Genomic DNA, 26,731 nt, shown 5'->3' with positions numbered 1-26,731 from the left:
GAGGTGAAAGGTGTTGTAAGTGCTATCCCAGAAGTAGAGAGAAGTTAAAAGCATATTTGGACAAATATTGGGTCCTACTCTCGACAACTGGATAAGGTCGAAAATGCCTACCTCTTTCCAAAAAGCCCCTTTAACTTTTTCGATTTTGTCTAACCAAGATACGTAGTCGGAAGGGTCTTTCGACCATGGGCAAGTTCTAAATATCCTGGGATGGTTCAAATAGGCTAAGTCCAACTCTCCAATATCCGTCGAACTCGATGAGTCTTTTTGTTCTACAACTTTCTCTTTAGGTTGAGGTTTTCTTCCAGCGCCTATGGGTTTCGTATGAAAGTAAGATGGAAAAAATTCTCTTAAACGATCTGGTTTAATTTCTGGGTTTGGAAGAGGACCTAACATAGCATGACAGTTTCCAGAAATAAGAACAGGGATTAATACCTGGGATTTATAGATGTATTCTTTCTCTTTCTCATTTGGAGGTTCTGGAACATACTGTTGATTTCCAATGGTCATTGGCACCTTCAGATCATGTACAGGAGGGAAAGCTGGATTCTGTTTCTTCTTGGAATGTTGGCTGCTTGAAGGTTTGTTAGTAGCCATTGCTAAGAAGAGCTTGGGAGTTTTTCTCAGGAAAATGTGAAAGCTTAAGAAATGGGTATGAAGAAAGAAATCTGAAGCGGAAAAGGGTTTAAGAAAAAGGTTTATGGGTATTTATAGAAAGAAGATGATGAAACGCTTTGGAGTAGTGATGATGGTAGTGGGACACGTGGCCAATTCTGAGGGGAGTATTAAAGAGGTGGAAGTTGAAAAGAAATCATGATGTGAGGAAATGATGGAAGTGGATTCTGAACGTGGGCTAGACGTGACAATTTAGAGAAAGTGTAATGATGAATGTGTGTTGGAAATTGAGATTATCAGACTTGGATTTAATAAAGATTAAATGACATGGCATCAAAACATTGGTTGACAACAAATGACTGTTTCTCCAGAAAACACAGTCGAAACGTCTTTGCTGGGGGGCAATTTGTATACATGCGTTTTCGACGCCGTGGGATTTGGTGTACAAAATGTTTCTTCCGACAAATAACAACATGGGATAAACGTCTGGCTAATAAGTATGGTTCGACACTTCGACAAAATGGAGGTTTCGATATTTCGACAAGATATCTGCAGCTGGGAAGACACCTTTGACAGACATAAAGAACATTGTAGTATATCGACAATTCGACGAAAAGCCTGAAGGAAGACGTCATTTCGACTTAAAGTACAAATTCAAATTCAAAAGAGTCGTAACGTTTGGCAGAAGACGCGTGGAAGCATCTGGCGAAAGGAAGAAGGCCATGTGTCACAGTTTTAGGATTTGGTCGTTAGTAACAGTTATGTTATTTGTATATAAATAGGGTAGTTGTTATCAGAAAAAGGGTGTGAACAATTACTTGTACAGAATTTCTGAAAACACTCAAAGTACCCGTGTGAGAGAAAAGAGTCATATTCGGAAAATGTATGTGTGAACAAACACCAATTTCTTTCAAAGTTATATTTTATAGAAAACAAAGTTTTTTATATTTTCCCTTTACGCTTTCCAGTTCTGTTACCTTTCTACGCTTTATTTTCGACACTTTACATTTCGTCAGTTTATTTTCTGCCATTTTACCTTATTTTGTCAAATTTGCATCTCTTTAAACGCTTTAATCAACATTTCTTCGACGTAAAACACTTAGAGAACAAAAATGAGATATATGAAAGTGGTTCTAGACATCTTCAAGACCATCTAGATCTGCACATGTCCTAGGATTTGTGTGGTTGATCCTGCAAGTAACCCAATTCTACAAGTTTTGGTAAACCAGAGGTTGTTCGCCAAAATTCACAGCGAACAATTACAGAGGCCAACAACCTGGATTGATTGATCATATGCGCCTCGCCTAATAAGGTGGGCAACCGTCGAGCCATGCGACGTTAAACGAAGCGCTTCGTGGGAGGCAACCCACGTGTTCGATTGTAACTTATTTTGCTTTTTCTTTTCTTTTCTGTATGGGTATGAAACGTTGTTGCAGGTAAGGAGAAAGGATGCCAACATCATAATCACTTCTCAGCGACAGGATGCCAGACCAAAGAAGCATTGCCGAATTCAGAAGTTGAGGAAAACAGGGGAATCCACACGGGCGCCCGTGTGCTGACATACGGCCGTGTTAATCTAAACAGTAGGTTAACACGGGCGCCCGTGTGGTGACACACGACCATGTTAATCTAAACAGTGGATTAACACGGGCGCCCGTGTTGTGACACACGGCCGTGTTAATCTAAATAGTAAGTTAACACGGGTGCCCGTGTGAAGGAACACGGCCGTGTTGTTTGTAACGGGTAAAATTTTCAAATTTTGTGATTTTGGGTATTTTAAGTATTGGGCCCCACTTGCTATTATCTCTCTTCCCCACCACTCATTCTCACTTTTTCTGATTTTGGCAACCTCTCTCTCCCACTTCCTCTATTGTTAACCTAGCCTCCATCAAGCTAAGATTCACTTTTCTCCTAACTCCACTCACTTTAACCTCATCTCACCTTCACAAAAATTATTCCTCTCGTCGTCCTCTACACAGTGACGGTTGCAGTTTTCACTAACCTGTTCTTTGGATTTTGAGAAACAATTTCAAGTACCATTATGCCCCCAAAGCGTACAAGCAAGGAGAAGGAGGTAGCCACGTCTTCTCGACCAAAACAACGGGTTAGACGCTCTACAAATCCTCATGGCATCTTGTTCGACCAACCGGATCATCAAGAGAGGTATGTGATTCAAGCTAAACGTAAGCTTATTCCGACCCGATATATGTGTGATACTACCCTGGATGAGTTAGGTTTGAAAGAAGAGGTGCACCGCATGTTCCACAACATCGGTATGTTGGAATACATGCAATTCGAAGCACCGACATTCGCTCGGATCACCCTTGAATTCTTGAGTACGGTTGAGTTCAAGATGAGGAGAAGGTGGACAGGTTCGGAGATGGAATTTTATGGGCAAATTACTTTCCGCTTGTTTGATGAAGATCATGAATTATCGGTTGAGGAACTTGGGAGTATTCTGAGATTCCCGGTATCTGGACCCGGAACCCCTCCAGACACTTTTTCTATTGTTGATTTCTGACAAGCTATTACAGGTAAAACTGGATATAACCCTAGCTCGGCAAAAGCTTCTGGAATTCATAACCCGTGCTTCAGGTATGCACAAAAAGGGTTAGCATACACCTTGTTCGGACGGGGTGATAGTACCGGGGTTGCGGCTAAGAGAGAGTTATTTTTTATGTATTGCATGACACACAATGAGCGAATCAATGCAGCGGCTTTCGCCGCCAATCATCTGAAACAAGTTGGCCATGCAACTACTGGGGATATTTCTGTAGGTGGTATGATCACGCAGATTGCGGGCCACTTCGGGTATGATCAACTCTTGATGGAAGAGACTGCAGTAATGGGCAAGACTAAGATTGATATGCACACGCTAGTCAATCAACAAATGATTGCCATCAGGGCGACTCATTACGCTCTGATGATTCACAATATGGAAGTGCTCGCACTACCAGCACCTGGGTCCATTAGCATTGCCAATGCTGCTAACTGGTTGTACACAGTTTCAGCCCAAGCTGTAGGGGAAGATGCGCAGGTTGACCATGACCTTTCAGGTGAGGACATGGAAGAAGATGAGACCCACGGTATGCCACCCCCACATGATTCGAGCCTACATGGTGAAGGCTCCTCTTTTATGTCTCAGGACCAGTGGGGTTGGATCCAGACGGAGATGGGAACTCTCCGCACCGAGCAGACCAGACAAGGTGCGGAATTAGACAGGCAGAGTGTGGAACTGTTCCGGCAAGGGACAGTCATGGATGACATGCAGGCCATGATGCAACGTCTGATGTTGCATTTCCCGCACGATCCCCCGCCTCCTCCTCAACAGTGATCACTGTAAGTCCCATTCGTGTTTGAATTTAAACATTGAGGCCAATGTTTAGTTCAAGTGTGGGGGGGGGGGGGGGTTCTCCTTTCATGTTTTTTTTTCTTTCAATTTGTTTTGTTTTTATTATGTTATCATTATAGTAGTATGTCTGTATATTTTGTTTGTTTTCTGTTCTTTTGGACCTACTGTGTGTACAGAGTGATGAGAAATGGTCGGACGAGCCCGGGATCAATGGTAGTGGATGAATGACACCCCTCAAACTTAGGCTGATAAGGCACCCCGGAAGTTGATGCAACCTTGAGAAAAGAAGTCGGACACAATTTGGGGACACCGGACCAAGAAAGCGGTATGGAAAGACCGAGTCAGAAAAGAACCACATAACACGAGGAGACTTCAGAGCTTGCAAGCTAACCAACATGGTGAGATCACAAAAAGCCAAACACGAAATATCAACATGAGAGTTTAGCCAGGTATGACTTTATCACTCTGATTTTGCGTATGTCCTGTTGACACGTCACAGTATGACAACACACACTGAGGCGAGTTGTTTGTTTAGCCAGGGCCTTTCTAGCCATCCCTATATGTATGTTTCCCTTCGTAAACCCCGTTGAGCCTTAGCCATTTTATTCATCGTAAACCCCATGTTAACGTGTAAGCATTATTCATCATAAACCCCCTGTTAACTTTTAATCACTCATTTCCTTTTGTGTCATAACTCGGTATGATTGTGTGAATTGCAAGATGTGCAATGAAACTAAGTTTGGGGTGGAAATCTTGAAAGAGAAGGCAAGTGCATAATATGAGATCATACAAAAAGAAAAAAAGTATGTATTTTCTTTAAAAGAAAATAAAAAGAAAATAAAAAGAAAAGAAAAACAAAAGAGAAAAATGCACTTGCCGAGACCTAAGACTCTAACAGATATAAAATGCTCGGAAAAGTTGAGTAGAAAAAAGAGTCAAAAGAGTGAAATCTGCTGTGAGTAGAAAAATCACACAACATGACTACCGAGTTCAAAACCCTTTGTATCCAATTTTTTTGTTTATCCCACTGTACCCAAGCCCCGTTACAACCTAAAAAGACCTCAAAAAGTGTGTGGAATCTGCTGTGGTAGTGACATTAGAATGTATTCAAAGTTAAGAGTTTGGTATTGCATACTGTGCTGTGAGTGTACACACCTAACCCTGAGAGATATTGTGAGAGTGTGAAAAGCTTGCGGGGGAAGAGGTTTCTGATGTGGAAATGTGGTAAACTGCCTGAATCGGAGAGACCTGAAACTCGATTGAAAAGGAAGAACACAAATGGTGAAAGACTAGGTTGCATTGTGGAAAATGAAGTCGGGGGTGACCTTTGTTTGGACTCAATACATCACTTGAGGACAAGCAATGAGACAAGTTTGGGGTTGTGATCGGCCACCATTTCCATGGAATTCCCGCCATTAATCCGACATATTTTCATCACTTTGGTAAGATTTATGTTTGTTTTTAGTTGCTTTGGAGTCAATTATCATGTTTTGTTGATTTGGTATCGCATTGCATTCGATTACAAGTTTATGTCAAAAAGATCTCGTTTATGCTTCGTTTGGTAGTGTCATTGTTACAGGCCATTGCACAGGTTTAAAAGCAAGAATGGTGAAGTTATGGACACTCTGAAAGGCAAAAATATGAAGAAACAGTATGTCAACACGGGCACCCGTGTGCCACAACACTGCCCGTGTTGTTGGTCAGGCAGGGCAAGAGAGGAGAAGAAAAACAGAGATCGACACGGGCACCCGTGTTCCACCACACGGCCGTGTTGATTAAAACAGTGCATCAACACGGGCGCCCGTGTGTAGGAACACGACCCGTGTTGTTGCCTCTGTAGCTGATGCTGAAAATAATTAATTATGGTGATCAACACGGCCACCCGTGTGGTGACACACGGCCGTGTTGATTGGACGCAGCATGGAAAACCTAATTTTTTCTTTGTGAACCGGTTCTGCTCATTAAGGGTAGTTTGGACCTTTTGCTTGGAAGAAAGTGATCTGAAACTATAAGAAGGCCTGGAAGAGAAAGAGGAAGGCACCTTTTTACAGACGAACGAAAGCAGTGCATTGGAGAAGATAGCGAATACGACAGATTTGAAGACGGCGAGATTCAAGGGTATCAACCATTGAAGATCAAACTCTCCTAATTCTTTGTAATGTCTAATCTTTACTTTATGAGTTCTTTAAGTACTATGAGAGGCTGAACCCCCTGATGCTAGGGGGGTGGTCCTGATGTTATCGCATGCTATGAATTTGAACCAATGATTTCTTGATTATTATGTTACGTATTTCAATTCAATTGTGTGATGTTATTATGCTTTTGTATCGGACAAATACAAATTGATCTATGACTTCCAATAACAGGATTGTGATCGGTAGGGTTTTCACACAATTGGGTTTATGAATGCATCATCTAGGACTAGTAACTTTCGTAAATCACCGTAAACCTTGATATTTTGTATGATTAAAACCAATGATTAATTGAATGGACATTTGAGTAAGAATTGGTAGTTTAATAGTTTCTTCCTTAAGGACTTAAGTAAGAACATTCTGAGGTTAGGTGATTGAATGTTTCATATGTATTAAGGAAATCATGACCGAATTCATAACCGGTTAACTCAACCACTCACCCTAGCATCTTTTATCTTAATCAATTATTTTTACTATTTTTGTGTTTACTATTATAAATTCCAAACAACCAAACCATTATCTTTTTGTTTTGATAGAATCAAATTAAAGTAAGTATTTCCTACGCAATCCTTGAGATCGATACTTGGAAATAAAACTCCTTGTTACTACATCGGTGAAAATAGTACACTTGCTATTTTCCCGATCAGTAATCGATTACCATTTATTGGTAATCGATTATCGTCAGATGGCGGGAAATTGTTTTTAAGTAAAATTGAAAATGACATAACTTTTGTTCCGTAAATCCAAATGGTATGTCGGTTGAAGTGTTAGGGAGCTGACACGTAGAGCTACATGGTGATAGTGGTTTTGTGAAATAGTTTTGTTGTGTGACTGCATTATTATTGCGGGAATGTATGTTGTGAATTTGTGAAGTAATTGGCGAATGATGGATATGTGCATACATGATGATGATGTTGTGATAATTTTTGTGAATTGTGAATATGATATAATGATGTATGAGCATGATTGATGTTTCTAAATTTTGAGTATGTTGTTGTCGGATTATAGTTCGGGAGGGGAACTATTATCGTTGGGTCAATGCATGTTTTGTTTATTATCGGGAGGAAGTTTAAATATTATGTTGTTGTTGCATTGACGTGTTGCGGAATGCATTTATTATGTTGTTGTTATTGATGAAATATGCAAGTTGAAATTTGAGCAGGGTCGATTGGTGACTTGTCCCGAATCTGAGCAGGGTGGATTCAGGGTTAGAGCAGGGTGAACACGGTTCCTGAGTTAACCAATTGATGATGATATGGTACCATATTTATATGAGCCTGGTCGAAGTTATGAGTCTCATTTCATAATTTAATTGAATGAGTATGTGATTGTATTGTGAATGATGATGAATTGGGTGTGAGAATGATTGTTGTGCGATTATTGATGATTGTATATATAATTGAATTCTACCTTACAGCTTATGCCGTTAAATGATTGATGTGAATTCTCGCCCCTTTGCTATGATGGTGTCCACCATGGACATCTTGCAAATAATCAGGATTAGAAGTTGCTGTTGTGAGTGGAAGATAACTTTTGAAGTCATTTCCATTTAGTTTCATTATTTAATTAGTGGTTATGCTCTAATCATGTAACATAGGGGTCGGGACGCTTGTTTTCCTTGTTGAAATCGAATTAATGTTTTGAGGAGTTTTGATGATATTATTTTGAAGTTGAGAACAAACATGATTTTGTCGAGTATTTTAATTTGATTTTCCGCTGCTATTTGAATAAAGTGGAGATGTTTTGAAGTTGGTAACACTTTAATTAATGTCTAATGCTTGTTATATAAGTTTCAGGGTTAGGTTATTACAATAGTAGTATCAGAGCAGGTCGGTCCATTCGGCCAAGTTTTTATAATGATGTTTGTTCCCTGGAATGCGTCATGTTTGTGAAACATTATCGGTGCTCATTTATTTTCTAACCGCTTGTTGGTAGGAGCAGGACTGAAACAAGTGGGGGAGAAGCTTTTGATTCTCAAAGATGTTTCAGATGTGGTGAGTTGGCTCTTTGTTCCGCTGTTTGCAAGAGTGATGTTGTTTCAATAAGTCAGTGTCATTTCCAGAGTTAATGCAAGTGATGAGTTGTTTGAGTTCGCTAAGAAAGTGGACGAGGTCATGAAGAATGAGGCTGAAGTGTTTGTGATACTAGCTTCTATGAAGGCTGGAATAAAAATGGTGATTGATGAGTTATATGTGGTGTGTGATTTTTTGAAAGTGTTCCCATATGACATTAGCGATTTGCAGCTTATGCCATTAAACTATTGATGTGAATTCTCACCCCTTTGCTTTGATGGTGTCCACCATGGACATCTTGCAGATAATCAGGATTAGAAGTTGTTGTTGTGAGTGGAAGATAACTTTTGAATTTATTTCCATTTAGTTTCGTTGCTTAATTAGTGGTTATGCTCTAATCATGTAGAATCGGGGCTGGGACACTCGTTTTACTTGTTGAATTCGAATTAATGTTTTGAGGAGTTTTTATGATGTTATTTTGAAGTTGAGAACACACATGATTTTGTCGAGTATTTTAGTTTGATTTTCCGCTGCTATTTGAGTAAAGTTGAGATGTTTTGAAGTTGGTAACACTTTAATCAACGTATAATGCTGGTTATATAAGGCTTAGGTTATTACAATAGTGGTATCAGAGCAGGTCGGTCCATTCGGCCAGGTTTTTGTAATTTTATTTGTTCCCTGGAATGTGACAGGTTTGTGAAACATTGTTGGTGCTCGTTTATTTTCTAACCGCTTGTTGGTAGGAGCAGGATGAAAACAAGTGGAGGAGAAGCTTTTGATTCTCAAAGATGTTTCAAATATGGTGAGTTGGTTCGTCATGCCGCTGTTTGCAAGAGTGATGAGTTGTTTGTTTCCGCTAAGAAAGTGGACGAGTTCGTGAAGGATGAGGATGAAGTGTTTATGATACTAGCTTCTATGAAAGCTGGAATATAAATGGTGATTTATGAGTTATATGTGGTGTGTGATTTTTTAAAAGTGTTCCCATATGACATTAGCGATTTGTCGCTGAAGCGCGAGGTGAGTTTGATATAAACTTAGTACCTAGTACTAGTCCGGTGTCAATGGCTCCTTATAAGATGTCTACTTCAGAGTCGAGCGAAATAAAGAAACAACTGGAAGAGTTGCTTGAGAAGAAGTTTGTTTGACCGAGTGTTTCACCGTGGGGAGCGTCAGTGCAATTAGTTAAGAAGAAGGATGGTAGCATGAGGTGTATGTTGACTATCGATAGTTGATTAAGGTGACTATCAAGAACAAGTATCCACTTCCGAGAATCGATGATCTGATGGATCCTTTAGTTGGCGCTTGTGTTTTCAACTAGATTAATTTGTGATCGTGTTATCATCATATTCAAGTGAAACTAGAGGATATTCCGAAGACTGCATTCAGAACGAGATATGGTCAGTATGAGTATTTTGTGATGTCGTTTGGAGTATCTAACATGTATGGAGTGCTCATGGAGTACATGAATTGAATATTACATCCATACTTAGATCAGTTTGTGGTTGTGTTTATTGAGGACATCTTGATATATTCAAATTTAGATGAAGATCATGCAGAGCATCTAAGAATTATGTTACAAACCTTGAAAAGAAATAAGTTGTATACAAAGTTATCTAAGTGTGAGTTCTGACTAAAATAAGTGAGTTTCTTAGGTCATGTAATTTCTAGCGAGGGTCTTGATGTTGATCTGTCGAATGTTGATGTTGTGTTACAATAGAAAACTCTGAAGTTTTTTTATTGAAATCATAAGTTTTCTAGGTTTGGCTGGTTACTACAGAAGGTTTATTGAAGGCTTTTCAAAATTGGTGATGCCTTTGACTCAGTTTACTTGAAAGGGTCAAGTGTATGTGTGGGATGCTTTGTGTGAAGGGAGTTTTATAGAACTCAAGAAGAAGTTGATGTCTGCTCTAGTATTGATTTGGTGAATCCGAGTGAGTCTTTTGTGGTGTTTTCGATGATGGGTATGGGTGGTGTGCTGATGCAAAATAGACAGGTTATGGCTTATGCTTATAGGCAGTTGAAAGTTTGTGAGAGGAATTATCCTATGCATGATCTGGAATTAGCCATCGTTGTTTTTGTACTTAAGACTTAGAAGCATTATCTGTTTGGTTCCAAATTTGAAGTGTTCAGTGATCACAAGAGTTTAAAGTACTTATTTAGTCAGAAAGTGTTGAATATGAGATAGAAGAGGTGGCTCAAATTTCTGAAAGACTGTGATTTTGGTTTGAATTACCATCCTGGTAAAGGAAATGTCGTACCTAATGATTTAAGTAGGAAATAATTACATATGTCAGTGCTTATGGCTCGAGAGTTGGAGTTGATTGAACAATTATGAGATCTGAGTTTAGTATGTAAAAGGACTCATAATAGTATAAAATTGGGCATGTTGAAGCTGACCAGTAATATTATTGAAGAGATCAGAAAAGGTCAGAAGATCGACTTAAGATTGGTTGACCGACTAGTGTTGATTAATCAAGGTCAAGGTGGTGAATTCAAGATTGATGAGAATGGTGTGATAAGATTCATAGATAGAGTTTGTGTACCAAATGTTCCAAAACATAAGAAGAGTATTCTTGAGAAAGATCACAAGTGTGGCTTGAGTATTCATCCTGATGCTACTAAAATGTTTCAAGACTTGAGGAGGATGTTTTGGTAGCCGGGAATGAAGAAGGAACTACTGAGTTTGTGTATGCTTGTTTCACTTGCTAGAAGTCAAAGGTGGAACATGAAAAGTCGTAGTGTTTAACTCATACACATGCTAACTCAATCACAATTAGTCATGAACAAGACATACAAACATGTTAACGCATAATACATATAAGTATTAACACTCAGGTCACACCTTAAGGACATACAAGTGAAGACAAACAAGTTTTTAAGAGGTGCTATTGATTAAACCATAACTTCAATCAATTTCTTGACAATTATGCCTTACAAATTTTCTCGGTCCCACGGGTAGTAATCGATTGATCAATCAATTGCACCTATATACTATTTAAAAAATAACACAATTACAATGGTGGAAATCGATTTATGTCATGGTGCAATTGATTGCAACTGCAATTCATTTTCAAAATTTTAAGTTCTAACTTTTCCAGCATCTAACACACAATCAAACCATTCCTAACATCATCTAACATGTTAATAGTATTAAATCACACCAAAAGCAGAACATGCAAGGTATCAACCTATGATCATATCAAATTTCATCATGCATTCACAAAATACACATGTATTGTCTATTTTTAGAAAGGGTTCAAGTATCCGACATGAACTCTAATGTGAATTAAAGCTAGAGACTAACTAGAAACCCCACCTTAGGGTTGAAACTTGATATTGAAGATCATAAGATGATGGTCACTAGACGGTTAAGCTAATATCTTGCTTGATTCACTTCCAATAAGCCAAGATCTTGCACATGCAATGGATATTTATGATGAAACTTCAAGAATTTCTCCCTCCTTCTTAAAGAAATTTTGCTTTCAATCTCTCTCATTTTCTACCACTTAAGAAATTAAGATCCTAGTGAGAGAATAGCAAGAGATAAATAAGGGGAAACTTATCAAAATGGACTTATATAGTGGCCTTGGGAAATGTAATTTTTCCCATGATTTTAAGCCATTTTTACTAATGAATGTCATTCCCTTCATTAAATATGATTAGGACTTAGATTTAGGATTCTAATCTTTCCATTAGACATTAACCTACCAATTAATGAGTCATGGTGCATTAGATAAATGTGGGATATTACACTTTTTTTGTGTTATATTAATGTTGCCCGAATCCCCTTTTAGAGTATGTTTCAGAAGTTAGCCGATACTCACTTCATTCTCATTTTTGTTAATCATGTGTGCATGTAGGATTAGACATGTCAATGGGAGTATTTATGGTTATCATGCATTCATATTCAAGCAATATCGACAGTATTGTGTTGTTGCAAATCTGTTCCGCAAAATGTCAATGGATATTATAAATAACAAGATAATTATATTTGATTTAACAAAGAAGAACCAAACAAACTATTTGTATTTGTTCTAAATTTTGATTTAGTTTTATTTTGCATATTTCAATAGAATAAAGGACCTGCAAATATGTGTAAAACGGAAATCTGAATCCATTTTTTTATAGAAAAATTTGAAATTTAAGGCGGGTATAACTGCCATAATAATATATTTTTTTAAAAATACTAAAATTATGGCAGTTTGTGTGGCAGTTAATATAAAACCATCACTTTTTACGCCGCGAGAGCCAAAATTATAGCATGTTTATAAAATGAAATTCTTTTAAATTATGGCAGTTAAGTTGCAATAATAACACGGTTTAAGCCACCAGAGCTCCTCATTTGTTTTGTAGTGTATGTATAAATAGTAAAGTATATGATTTCCTCCAATTTTTACTTAAAGTTAATTCACACCTTTGGAGTGTACAACAAATGTGATTTGTCAATATATAAAAATTTATCCTATTTTCTATATAAGATTCATGGTTCACAAAAAGTGTATTATTCAAATGATCATATTTTAAATCAAACAAATCTTTAACCTCCATGTGTTTTTGATCTCAAACTTTTTTATTAGAGAAATCAACAATTATAGGATCTCCATGAGTTCATATGATATTTACGCCATAAAAAATATAATAAATTAATTTTGAAATAATTTCATGAATATACTTTGACATAATGATACCGAGTTAATCACGATTCCAACTGTCTTTCACCTCATTTTATGCCTTAATATAGGAGATCACAAAAGTTCCTCCTAACCAAACTCAAGTTATATTGTCTGAACGGTTTTCATTGTTAGTGAATTCAGAGAGAGAGAGAGAGAGAGAGAGAGAGAGAGGAGAGAGAGAGAGAGAGAGAGAGAGAGAGAGAGAGAGAGAGAGAGAGAGAGAGAGAGAGAGAGAGAGAGAGAGAGAGAGAGAGAGAGAGAGAGAGAGAGAGAGAGAGAGAGAGAGGAGAGAGAGAGAGAGAGAGAGAGAGAGGAGAGAGAGAGAGAGAGAAGAGAGAGAGAGAGAGAGAGAGAGAGAGAGAGAGAGAGAGAGAGAGAGAGAGAGAGAGAGAGAGAGAGAGAGAGAAGAAGAGGGAGAGAGAGAGAGAGAGAGGAGAGGGAGAGAGAGAGAGAGAGAGGAGAGAGAGAGAGAGAGAGAGAGAGAGAGAGAGAGAGAGAGAGAGAGAGAGAGATAGAGAGAGAGAGAGAGAGAGAGAGAGAGAGAGAGAGAGAGAGAGAGAGAGAGAGAGAGAGAGGAGAGAGAGAGAGAGAGAGAGAGAGAGAGAGAGAGAAGAGAGAGAGAGAGAGAGAGAGAGAGAGAGAGAGAGAGAGAGAGAGAGAGAGAGAGAGAGAGAGAGAGAGAGAGAGAGAGAGAGAGAGAGAGAGAGAGCTAAACAAATATTTATCACAACTTATATAATGTCACCCTCAAAATATTGAGAGCTTAAGATCCAATTAGAGAAATTTATAACCAAGAGGTTCTTAAGGCCTAACATCTCTCTTTGTGGTGCTCCAACCTTCCTAGTTAATAAGACAGATGAAAGCAAGAGGCTATGCATAAACTATATTAAGTTGAACAATGACACTATTAAGAAGTTTCTTAGAATATAAAAAATCTTCGACAAACCACATTTTTCTTCGAGATTGAACTAAGATTGGGATATCATCAAATCCAAATAATGTCATATGAAATACTTAAAACAACACTTAGAACATTGTATAACCATTAATATTTTTTAGTATGACTTTTGGTGAGCCTTTACACCAACCACGTTCCTGAATTACATGAATAGAATCTTCTAACCTTAGTTAGATAAATTTGTAGTAGTATTCATCGATGATATTCTTAACTATTCTTGAAATCATATGGAGTATGAAGCTAAACTTATGATATTGTTATTGGTCTTGAGAGATAATAAATTGTTTGTCAAACTAAGTGAATAAGATATTTAGATGATAGAAGTAAGTTTCTTGGGTCATATGATCTCAAAGGGGGATGAGGTACAAATGAACCTAACCAATAATGTAGATGCGTGGAACTAGGAACAACTTACAACCATATAGAAAGTTATCTTGTATAGTCTTACCCTTAGCTCAATTAACTTGTGAGAACCATTATTTTGCATCGACTCACCAACATGAAAAGAGCTTTCAAGAACTAAATATCTTTTTGACTAAGGCGCCCTACTTAGTTATTCTAGAGTCTACCATGGGCTTTGAATTGTACTTTGATTTCTATTTGAAAGGTTTGAGGTGTATATTGGTGCAAAGTAAAAAAGGTTATCCTGACCGCATGAAAATAACTACTTTACCCATGACTTAGACCTAATAGCAACAATATTATCTTGGAATATCTTGAGACACCATATTTTTAGTGTAATGTTCTTCTATTTTTAGCAATCATAAGATATTCCAATACATGTTTTTTCATATGGTGTTGAACATGGGGCAAAGAAGATGGATACAAGCTTTCAGTGACTATAACTTTAATTTCAAACGTCCCCTAGAAAAGGACAATGTAGTGTCGTATCCTTTGAGTAAGAAATACTTCCTTATATATATATATATATATATATATATATATATATATATATATATATATATATATATATATATATATATATATATATATTTCATGATGATACATGACATGAGGCTACTAGAAATATATCCATATATCTTACAATTATTTCTAGAAGGATTTAAAATTCTTCCTCGATGTTAGAAGGTGAAACCTTTAATTTTAACAGAGACATTTTTTGTTTTTGTGGTTTCTAACACTACTACGAAAAATACTTATAGTCACGGTTGTGAAAGACCTATAATAACAGTTGAACAATCATTGTTAGGTAGGGTGTGATTATATGTGAGTTATTTACAACTACAGTCCAATGTCCGTGGTAGAAAGCTGGAAAGTGCACTACCTATAACCACAATTGTTTTAAACAACCGCAATGAAAAATTTAAAGGTCTTGGGTTCGATACACATCAACACCTTTTTTGTTGTTTAAATAGCCTTTCACTATGGTTTTATCTTTCAGTTGTGATGATATGTTCTTTTGAGTTTATTATAACATATGTGGGATGCTTATTTCATCAACATCTCACTAAATATATAACCTTTCAATTTGATATAGAAATTAATAATTTGACAAATTAAGTTATATTAGAATAATAAGTTACAACGATCAATGTTTTACTAGTTTCTTTCCTTTCATTCTATGTATCACGCTCTCTTTTTTATGTGTTAGAATTAAGTTAAATGGTTGTAGTGAAAGCTGTAATATACAAGGTATATCATTAAAAATAGACAACCTACAACATATAAATCATCATCAACAACATCAATTTTTATCAACAAAAACATATAAATTTTATCAATAACAACATATATCTACGAAAACTAAATCATCAACAACATCCAACTTTTATCAACAACACACCTTAAACAAAATACAACATATAACAATAAAAACTAAATCAAAAACAACATACAACTTTTACCAACAATAATATACCTTAAACAATATACAACATATATCAACAAAAATTAAATCATCAACAACATACAACTTTTATCAACAACACACAACTTGTATCAACAACAACATAGTTTAAATAACATACAACATATAATAACAAAAAGGAAATCAACAACAAAATAAAAAATGGAAGAGGCTTGTGCATGTACCTTAACTGTGAAGATAAAGGAAGAAAAATGAGTTTTGTGTAACATCTTTCCTTTATCCATAAACGAGATATGGAAAGTTTGAAAAAAAATGAAGAATACAATCAGTCTTAGAACATATATGATAACTACTTTCCCATGTATATTGTCTTTTGATATGTTAAACACAAATGAACCATTTCAAAAATAGAGATCCAAGTAGAGTTAACCCGAAAAACACAAAAAATCATGTGAAACCGAAATGGAAAAAAGCGTATGAAGGAATGATATATCTTGAAAGTTCTTCAAAAGTATGAATATTAGTACCTATACAAAGAAAAATGGAAGAAAACATATGAGTAACCTGGTTACATTTTAGAAGAATGATAAAAAAAAAGTAATGTTGAACTTGATTAACTTTTAGTATGAACAAGAAGAAGGACGGGTTTTGTGGAAGAAGAAGAGAGACGAGTTCGGTGGATGTGGAAGAGAAAGATGTTAGGATTTTGTGTTTTGAGCGAGAGGGCTATTCTATGTAGATAGCTTGATAATTTTGCTTTAATATATTTATAAGAGTATATGGACAAATTTTTTTGTAACAAAAAAAAATTGTTGGTGTTAGGATTCCAAACATGTAACCTTTCAACTTATTATAAACCGTGATGAAATATCTTTTAAATAATAATAATAAATTCAAACGCATTAATATGAATTATTACCACGGTTGCTTAAACAGCCGTAATAATATGGTGTTACCAAAGATATATTTTGTACTTGTGTAACACTCATCTTATATGATATTATAGGTTACATATTATATTTACCTACGTTTTTAAAAAAATTAACCATTAATATTTCTAAAAATTTTAAAGCTTGAAATAGAAATTACTTAAACAATACTACATATTAAAAAAAGTATATAATAATAAATATTGAATTTCTTAACACACATAAATATAAAAAAAAAATAGATCCATTATCATCAACAACCTAATCACCTTTTCATAAATGATTATGATTCTTATATTGTTATTGATAGGTGTTTTATATTTACTATAAGTTATAACTTATTTTGTAAAATAGAAAAATAATTATTATTTTTATAAAAGTGATAATTAGATCCAATCTAATTAAATATACCTTTTTCTAAAGAGATTATTGAGAAAAGGAGAGTATATTATAAGTTCCGTAATGCATTGCATTTTGAAAAGAAACATTACATATAAGTATTTAGAAACTAGATACGAAATGATACAAATAATATTGATTATATATATATATTTTTAAAATATGATATTAAATTATGAAATGTTTGACACAAAATTAGTACAAAATGTTATGGAATTTTAAATAATTTTCACACATTTACCCGCTTTATATTTCAAAATAATTTTGACTCTTTTGTTGCGCATTATCATCAATAATATCACTTGAGAAATATAATAATTATACCATTTTTAATAATAAAAAAAAACAAGTAGTGATAGTTATATTACTATTGGCCATTGTTTTGATATTAAATATTAAATTATTTGAATAAAATTTTTAGGAAAATTTTTAAAGCAAGAATTTTATCTTAAATTTTTTTTCTTTTATAAATTAAATAGTTATTTTAAAGGTTTAATATTTACTATTTGTTGTGTTGGTTTTTTACATAAGTAAAAAAATTATAGGAAAAAGTACGGTAAAAATACACCAACCATATACAAAAAAATCAACAATTTAACTAGTACCATTCTAAAAAGTATATTGAACTCTTAATAATTTTTGTTGTATGATATAAGCATATTTATTGCCAGTTTTTGAATTATCAAAGTATAGTATATCCATTACGTGTTGAATAAGCTAAAATATATTTAAAAAAAACAAAAAGTAAAAAAGTGCCACTGTTTTACATTGAATTTTCTACCTATAAACCATGTAAAATTTGATTTGGAATGAATCTCTCAATACCAAAAGTAATAAAAAAATGATTTCTTTTAAATAACCAATTTTTTTTAATTATATATTAAAATAATTACGTTTTCAATTTATTTATGAAACTAACTATGTTTCAAGAGGAGGCGTCAACCTTTATGATGCATGCATTATATTTTTATACACAGACGCCACAAAAATTGGCGCATGCTGCAAATGTATGAACATGTGCCACTGCAATTGACACATGCATGTAAAAAGAATAAATGAGTAGCCACATGCATGTAAAAAAAATAAAGGAGTAGCCACATGCATATGCAGTGGCGCATGCTATTATGCATGCGTGCGCCATGATGAATGTCGTCTATGTATAACTAATCAAATCATGCGCTATAAGGGTTTGCGCATCCTTTTGTCGTCCAACTGAAACATGGTAAATAAATTGAAAACGTAACTATTTTAGTATATAATTTAAAAAATATGGTTATCTTATAAAAAAATTATGAAAAGGTAGAACGTTTGAAAAAAAAACTAGGTTCCAACTTTTATAGACAAATTCAAATTCAAGTGAAAAATTAGTAACTCGAAATTTGGCTATAAATCAGCCTCTTTACACTCAATTATAATGTATCATTTCTTAGTTTGAAGTTCCAAACACATTTGTCACTTTCTTTTCTCTTTTCGCTGTTTGAATTTCTACCATGTCAAGGTCGTGGTCGCTAAAAGATTGGGATGAAAAAGATGAGCTATCAGAGCAATTTTCAAGTGACTTTTTCAAAGCGCCGTGGTGGACTTTTCAAGAAAGTCAATGAGCTTAGTACACTTTGTGGTGCAGATGTTGTTCTTGTTTTATTCTCAGCTGGTGAGAAGTTGTTTTCCTTTGGTCAAACACATGTTGATACTGTCCTAGATCGTTATCTATCACGGGTACCATTCCAAATTAATGACACCATGCAATTCCTTGAAGCTCACAGTAGCGCCAACGCGCGTGAGCTCAATAATCAATTGATTAAAATTAACAATACAATGGACATTTAAAAGAAGTGTGGTGATGAGTTGAGCCATTTGCAAAAGGTGACAGAGACTCAGTTTTAGTGGGCTTGTCTCATCAACGGAATGAATAGAGTTCAAATTGAAGTATTCAAAAAGACTTTAGAGGAACTTAAAAAACTTGTTGCATAACATTCTGATATGCTTGTAATTTAGGGTGCATCTTTCCAAACTATCCCATTTTATGTTGGAAATGGTTCAAATATTTCAACAACAATTTTTTCAAAACTCTCTTGTCCAAACTCATTTATTTGGTGTTAATAATATGGGTGGAATTGGCGGGTATGTATCCTCCGGATTCTTTTAATCTGATGGCTTAGATCCGGACTTAAGATGCTCTTATGAATAATTATATTTTATGTTGTTTTAATTAATTTCAATTAGAGCATAAGCTTAACTAGTTTCATTTATGGGACTTGAATAGAACTCAATCTCAATTTATTTGATTTTAAGTTTCATGTTTTGTTATGTATTGTTCATACAAAGGCATCTTATTTATTTATAAAAATTGGATTTATCTTTTAAAGTCCAGTGAATCTATTTTATTCCTTTATCATTTTTTAACCATCCATTGGGAATTAAAGAATTACAATCTAGTGTAAAAGAAGTGGGTGGCAGAGTAACGATGAAGATTTGTTAAAAGTTATTACATAATTTATATTGAATTTTAATATTAAGATGATGCAAGAAAGAAACTATTTATTGTAAAAGGCTTTACGTATGCAAATATCATTGTAATTTTGCAATGACATGAGTAGTTTATTCTGTTATTGTGCGATATTCATTTAATAATTAAGACTACCAATCTTCTAAAAATTAATAATTTAACTCAAGCCGTAAAAAAAGATTCAAGACATAAACATGTACCATTCAATAGTTTGGATGATAAAAGATTACATTGAATTAGCATTTTGTATTTTTTTTTAGTATTTATATGTATAACTATTTGTCTTGCACAAAGAATATAATAGAATGTTGTGAAGAGTAAAAAAAACTTGAAAAAAAAATTAAATATGAGAAAAGTTAATGTAAAAAAATTAACAGAAATTATTGAAAAAATTATCAAATTTAAAATAAATAAGATTTTTCTTGGTTGGAAGACTCAAGCGAGGGAAAAAGTGGCTCAATTATTAAACATAATGGCGTATTGTTTTTTTTTTAAATCTAAATATATAGTATTTTTCTTTTGTTGAAAGCTCAATCCAAGGAGAAAAGTAGCGTATTTTTGACTTCTTCAAAATAGAGCTAAATTTGTTATAACAAATATGATCAAGTCGAAGCAAAATTTATCATTTTCTCGAAACACCATCTTACATTAACAAACGAAACATCATTTTTTCACTAATCCACGCTCAAAGTAAAAGTTTTAAAGCTTTTGTTATTGAAATCAGGGGTTTAATTTTCTTGTTGTTCTTGAAACTGAATGTTTAATGTTGTTGTGAGATTGAAGGCTGGATGTTGTTGTGAGATTGAAGATTTTAATGTTATTGTTATTGTTATTATTGTGTTAAATTATCAAAGTCTTGACACCTCTCTTAAAAGTGTGAAAATTATGTGAATAAACACATGTTGAACATTGTGTATGTTGGCATTGTTGATTCATTGGAGTAAGTAATATAATTTGTTATTATTTCTAAGTGTTTTTTACATGTCGTTCAACTGACAAATGTTTAAGGACTAGACACCATTCATAGAAGAAGGGATATCATCACGGATGATGAACTGCGGTAACATAGGGTGTGATAGTAAGTATGTTACTTTCAATCACGGGCGTGTGACCGTGGTTATACACTAGGTAGCGCGCCATATTTCACCACGATCATCTTAATCAACCGTCTAGAAACTTTTAAAGGTAATGGGATCCATTCCCAACCATACCATGGTATATAATATTTGTCACTCCACTTTTCACCACGGTTGACTATTGAAATTTTGGTGAAATACATTTTTTAAATAGTTTTTTTAATATTCCATATATGCCCCATTATTGGTGTTACTTGTATTGTATACCAAATTTTGTACCATACCAGAATATGAACCAACAAATGCACATTTTGTTTTAACCAAAATAGGGCTTATGTGACTTTATATATATATATATATATATATATATATATATATATATATATATATATATATATATATATATATATATATATATATATATATATATATATATATATATATATATATATATATATATATAAAGCACCAAATACAAATTCAATATAGTACCAAAATGTGAAATAAACCAAACTATCATTTACATCGAACCCAAAAATATTGCAAATATATATTACAAAATCAGTATGATAAGTATGGTCTATAAATCAAATTAAAGCAAGATGCCTAATGTGTATGAACGACTTTAAAGTTTTCTTGTGAGAATGGTGTAGTATCATTAAGCATCTACGTAAAAAATTGAAGGAAATGTAAGATCAATTGATTTGAAATAGTAACAAAATTTATGCATGCGGTATAAATTATTAATAGATAATAGTAAATTTCTATAGTTGCTTCTAAGAATCAACAATGTTGGCAGAGACAATGTTTAACATGTATCTCATGAGATTCAAACAACAATCATATCTTTCTAGTTATTTTCTCGTCTATAAATTTAAACATTACATAAATATATAACACACATCTAATTATAGATATATGATTGTCACAAGTAACCCACTTGCAGAAAGCGTATAAAATTCGGGCATATTATTTATAACTTTGTTCAAAATATTGTGTTGTTGCACAACTCTATATATTGAAAACAATGTAAACATATTACATGCTAAGCTAATTACAAATTCAAAGAACAACATTTTGTTGGTTCAAGTGGTTTGACTAAGGAACATATCATCATAATTACCATATTATGCGAAAGAGAGATGATGATCAATTGTCAATGACCATTGAAATGAACACAAGCATAATTAATATTTGAAAAAACATTAAAACGGACTATAATAGAGAAACCATAATTTCAACATTAATCATGAATCAATAAATGGTGCTAAGTTACATTCTTTATTCCCCTCTCTTAAGCGTAATGATATGTATGATTCAATAACTTTTGAAGAATTATTTGTAGATCAAATATTAAATGGGTCCAAGAATCAATAAATGGTTAAACAAAAAGAATGTATGTACATAAATGGTTAAAAAAAATTAAAATATAAGGTAGTCTAATATTAAAATTACTAATGTGCACAAATTGAAAATTAACATTTATTAGAAATTATACTTACGTGCACTACAACTCTAATATCCCTATGTCCAGCCACTAATTTCGGGGAAAAAAATCCTTTAAATCGTTAGTATCTAAATAGAAAATCTATATCTCTCGATCTTGCTCTAATTGAAGAGGAATTAATTCTTTAAACCCATAATGAAACATACCAATTTTCTTAAAGAATCGTCATACAGAACCTTCGTGTCATTTTGGATATGTATATGAGTGGATAAACAATTTACTTTTGTGCTTGCACCACCTAAAAGAACTCCTTCAGGAATTTCATTATCTTCATTTGTGTCTGGTTGGACGGTTACACCCATCGGTGCCGATTTCTGCATCATATGAGCAACAACAACACACAATGCATAAACATTATTTATCATACAACAACACAAAACTGATTCAACACACAAAACACCATTTCCACATACCGCATAAAGCTCTTCAAACTATTGTGGGCACATTTCTAACTCTTGTGCTATTTCATCTTACATCCTATTATCGTACATCTCCTCAAACTATTTCTTTTGGGTTTCGCGATCTTGTGCTAATTTATCTTCCAACTTTTTTTTTGACTTCTTGGTAGGTTATACCTCTCTCTCTCTCTCTCTCTCTCTCTCTCTCTCTCTCTCTCTCTCTCTCTCTCTCTCTCTCTCTCTCTCTCTCTCTCTCTCTCTCTCTCTCTCTCTCTCTCTATATATATATATATATATATATATATATATATATATATTTAATTTCGTAGAAACTGAATGTTAAGTTGTTTTACCACTTTCATAGAATTGTATGTCATTATATTTTTGATTTGGTAGCGATTTCTTGATAAACTTTAGGGTTTGTTAGAATCGGCACTTTAAATTTATCTCATTATTGATTTCAACTGAAATGTGATTATATAATTATAATATGTATTGATTTTGTATACTTACACATCTTATGTAAATTAATATAAGTTCAAAATAATACATTGGTTACTTCCTTTTGGTTAAATCTTCAATTTCGATCTATGTTATAATGTGTACGATTTAATTGTTTTGTGTATTTACCATTCGATACATGACATGAAGATACTAGAAATACCTCCATATATCTTGCACCTATTTTTAAAAGGATTAAAATTTTTATTATGTTAGAAAGTCAAACTTTTAATTTTAACAGAGATATTTTTTTCAAACACCCCCTTCTATCTATTATAGGTTACATATTGCATCTTACCATCCATTACATTTTAAAAAATTATTCATTTATACTTTTTTTTTTAATTTTGGTATTGAAATTATTCAAACAATACTACATATTATAAAAAGTATATAACAACAAACATTGAATTTCTTAACACAAAGTAAACATTTAAAAATGAAGGCATTTTTAAATTAAATTTTACTCTTCTACCGTCCATTTTCATCAACAACCTAACCACCTCTTCATAATTGATTACGATACTTATAGTAAAATAAAAAAATAAAAATATTTTTTAGATTTAATTACAGTTTTGATCCTTCAGTTTTGATTGCATATTTTAAATTGAAACAATTTTAATCTCTCTCATATTTTTGCACTTAAAATTAATGATATGTTCATTTTTAAATGAAAAATTTCTTATGAAACATGACAAATCATCGAATATAAATTTATTATGGAACTTTATAAATAAAAATATAAGTAAAAAAAAGGAATTTCTCATCTATTTTCAATAAAAAACATGAGAGGGGACTAAAACTTTTTAAATTTAAAATAGTGAGACTAATTTTTCGTGAAATAAATAAAATTGAAGGAATATTATAATTTTACCTATTTTTTTATAAATGTGACAATTAGATTCTTTGAATTTTGAAAAGAAAACACCTTTTTCCATGTAAGCATTCAGAAACTAGGTGGGAAAGGACACAAATAGTATTTATTATACATTTTAAAAAAATTATGACATTAAATTGAGAAATGTTTAACACAAAATAAATACAAAAAAAAATTATATTTTAAAATAATTTTACATTTTTTTATTATGATATTTTAAAATAGTTTTCACTCATTTACTGCATATTATAATCAATAATATCACGTGATCAACATAATAATTTTACCATTTCAATGAAAGAAAAAAATAAGTCGTGATACTTATATTACCGTTGGACATTGTTTTGATAATAAAAATTAAATGATTTGAATATACTTTTTAGAAAATTCTTAAAAGTGATTATTTTTGGAAAAAAATTATTTTATAATCTAAAATAATTATTTTAAAGTTTTAGTATTTTATATTTATTGTATTGGTTTTTTTTACATAAGTATAACATTATAGGAAAAGGTACAACAAAAGTACTCCAACGATATTCAAAAATTAAAATTAACCGCGAGAATAATTTAACTAGTACCATTCTAAATAATATATTGAACTCTTGTTTATTTTTGTTGTTGTATAATGACAGTAACATAAATATATTTATCGCAAATACATGTATTATCAAAGTACAATAGATGTTAAATAAGCTAAGATATATAAAAATGGTAAAAAAAAGTGTCATTTTTTATATTGAATTTCCTATAATATAAATAATGTAAAAGTAGATTTGATGTGATTCTCTCAATACAATATATATTTTAATTTAACAAAAAAGTAGAATGTTTGAAAAACAACGCGATTCCAATTTTTTTTAGACAAATCCAAATTCGATAGAAAATTTATTCAGCCAAAAGTTGGACTTTTTCACATTCAAATATAATATGTCAATTTTTAATTTGAAGTTTCAAAAACATTCATCACTTTCTTTTTCTTCTCTCATATTGATTTTTTGACAATGTCAACTGAAAGGAAAAGTCTTGGTCATCAAAAAATTGAGATGAAAAACATGAGCAAAGAGAGCAATTTGCAAGTGACTTTCTCGAAGCGTCGTAGTAGGCTCTTCAAGAAAGTCAGTGAGTCTTGCACACTTTGTGGTACATATGTTGCTCTCGTTGTATTCTCACCTGGTGAGAAGATGTTTCCCTTTGGTCACTCACATGTTGATACAGTGATAGATCGTTATCTACCACGTGTTCCACCCCAAAACAATGACACCATGCAATTCATTGAGGCTCACCTTATCGCCAACATCCGTGAGCTCAATACCAGCTAACTCAAATCAGCAATACTTGGACCTTGAGAAGAAGCGTGGTGAAGAGCTGAGTCATTTGCGCAAGGTAATTGAAGCTCAATTTTGGTGTGCTCATCCCATTGATGAGATGAATATGTCTCAATTGAAATTATTCAAAAAGGCTTTGGAGGATCTTAGGAAACTTATTCCTCAAGATTCTAATAGGCTTGTAATTCAAGATCCACCTACTCAAACTATTCCATTTTTTGTTTGAAATTGTTCCAACTCTAACATGCCTCTCTATCATTAAGGAAATCTCCAGCAAGCTCAACTGTTTCAACCATAATTTTTTAAGAACCTTATGTTGCAATCTCATTTGTTCGGTGTAACGCCCTGTATAATATATATCTAGAATAATATCAGACAAGTGTGAACTTTTGATACTGACACAACATAAATGGCTAACGACATTATTACATACACATGTCCAAACTAAAATATGAAACTATGACACATGTTATACAATAACGCCTATATAGAATCTAAGAGCTATGTCTAATACTTTCATTGCACACAATCCACAACGGGAGATCACAATGACGAAAGTCTTTGAAATATCATCTGACGACTTCTTCTTTCCTTTAACCTGCAATTAAGTACATGAAAAACAACAACAATAATGGGATAAGATATTAATCTTAGTGAGTTCTCTTATCCTACATGTCCACTCGACTCTATAGGGTTTTCTAATCGATTCTTAACTTAAGACGTTCAAAGAGAATACATATTTAAGCAATTAGAGGATTTTTGCATTTTATGGAAACATGTACACTTGAATTCACCAACTCAAATAAGTCACTATTCAGAAACCATACCAAGGCATCTTTCCTAGGCCAACCCTACATCTAGGATTCTCGACATGGGTCACGGATCCTTGTATCGTGCTTTAACTTTCTGGTAGATTTTGGATTCTCCAAGGGACTCGTACCAAATTCAAGAAACATCGCGCCCTATGGGACTCAATACCCATTTCGAGCCTTATTACTCGTACGGGACTCTAACCCACTTTAAGGTCCACCCTGTGGATTTAGGATTCCACATGGGACTTTAACCCATTTTGAGAATCGTCCTTCATATGGGACTCAAACGTATTTCGAGCTTTTCCTCGTATGGGACTCTAACCCACTTTGAGGTCCACACCAATAATAAAACTCTAACTCATATGGTTAATGCGAAGCAATAGTGCATATATCCCAATTCTTACTTTTCACAAGCATCACAATTTGGAACGGACACGACAATGAGGTTGTTTCCAAATACATGACTAGTCTATTAAATACAATGTGATTGCACTCATCAATCACTAGATGATCATATTCACCAAGTCTCATAACATCAACTCATATTTTATACAAAGCATATTAGTTTGTGACTAAGCTACATTTCTAGTGGCTATTCGTCCATGATACACACCGAGGTACCTTTGTGTCCAAGCATTGCCACCTAAGTCATTGCCATAACCTAAGTTATATTTCTAATTCATTCACCTAGTTAAGCTCTTAAGTTTTTCCACTCATCATCATAGGATTTTAGTCATATTATTACACAATCAACACAAATAACAATTTATA

At 33.4% G+C, this 26,731-nt stretch overlaps 2 pseudogenes; both read left to right on the top strand.

Moving 5' to 3' along the window:
• The first annotated feature begins 8,921 nt into the window (after positions 1–8,921).
• Positions 8,922–19,104, top strand: LOC127096231 (agamous-like MADS-box protein AGL62; annotated as a pseudogene).
• A 5,720-nt stretch (positions 19,105–24,824) lies between these two features.
• LOC127096230 (agamous-like MADS-box protein AGL62) lies at positions 24,825–25,512 on the top strand (annotated as a pseudogene).
• The last annotated feature ends 1,219 nt before the right edge of the window (positions 25,513–26,731 follow it).

This window comes from Lathyrus oleraceus, chromosome 6, assembly GCF_024323335.1.
Source record: "Lathyrus oleraceus cultivar Zhongwan6 chromosome 6, CAAS_Psat_ZW6_1.0, whole genome shotgun sequence".
NCBI lineage: Eukaryota > Viridiplantae > Streptophyta > Magnoliopsida > Fabales > Fabaceae > Lathyrus > Lathyrus oleraceus.
Note: the sequence above shows the minus strand (reverse complement) of the source record. Positions and strands in the feature narration are given on the sequence as shown.